The sequence below is a fragment of the Callithrix jacchus genome, chromosome 3 (assembly GCF_049354715.1).
Source record: "Callithrix jacchus isolate 240 chromosome 3, calJac240_pri, whole genome shotgun sequence".
Classification (NCBI taxonomy): Eukaryota; Metazoa; Chordata; class Mammalia; order Primates; family Cebidae; genus Callithrix; species Callithrix jacchus.
In genome coordinates this window covers 92,988,265-92,989,428 of record NC_133504.1, presented here as the reverse complement: position 1 = coordinate 92,989,428, position 1,164 = coordinate 92,988,265, and positions in this window count along the sequence as shown.

Sequence of the window (1,164 nt, the reverse complement as noted above, 5' to 3'; positions counted from 1 at the left end):
GACACTTCAAAAAATACATGTTTGTGCGAAGTCCATATGAAATTATCAGACTCAATATCTAGATAAGTTATAGATACTCCCTGCCCCACTTGCCTTTTTGGTTTATTCAAACTCTCTTGAAATATTATTATTTTATCATTACATATAAACATCCAAATATTTGTATCCTTGATGGTTTCAATTAAAAAACAAGTATTACTCTGAAAATTCATTTAAAGCTATTTGCCATATTGTTGTTTCTTATCCCAAAATATGATAAAGAAGCACAGTGACTTACCTGAAAATTTTACTGAGTATTCAGAAACTCACATAATAAAAACTACCTAATTATTTTTTCTCACCATATATATTCAATTCTGTTGCCTTTGCCCTATTTTATATTTTTGATATACTAACAGAACACATACTAATGTTTAATAAATGTATAAAAATGTTCTAATATAATGTTATATTCTATAGACATAAACCCTTTTAATTGTATGAAGTTCTGTGTTTGAAATCATATTAAAGATTTCCAAGATATTAAACCATGTTCTACTTTTTTGTGTAGTTTATAAGGCATCAAAAAAATTGGACCTTGTACTGAGAAGCAGTGAAATAAGTGTTAAGTACATTCACTACCAACTAATGAGTAACCTGGGTACCACAATGTTCCATAATAAAAAAGTAACACAATAAAAATTTCATCTCAGAGTATTGCTGATGGTGGCTGAAGACAGAATTCCAGTGTTTCATATTTCTTCAGCACATTAATGCTTTCAAGTAGCATCACCAAGACTTTTCATTCATGGTTAAAAAAAATGCATGAGATATTTTCTCCTGGCACACTTATGATGCAGAAGGAAAGAGAAATGTTTGGGTGCGTTCAGTTATTCCTCTATTTAGACCTTTTGAGTTTTCAACAAAAATACATTCTCTAGAAATGGATATAGAATCATGTTCTTTTTTCTTTTCTTTCAGTATATGAGAAAAAATATATAAGGAGAAACAAAAACATCACCAGACTATTTTATGAAAGATTCACACAAAGCACTCATTCTGCTGACACAAGGGCAAGTGTAGAATTATAAAGTTTTTTATCATAAACAAAATTAAATTTTTATGATCATATGCTTACTGTTCAAAATCCCACAAATAAAAATTTATCATGGAAAAATAGAGGTA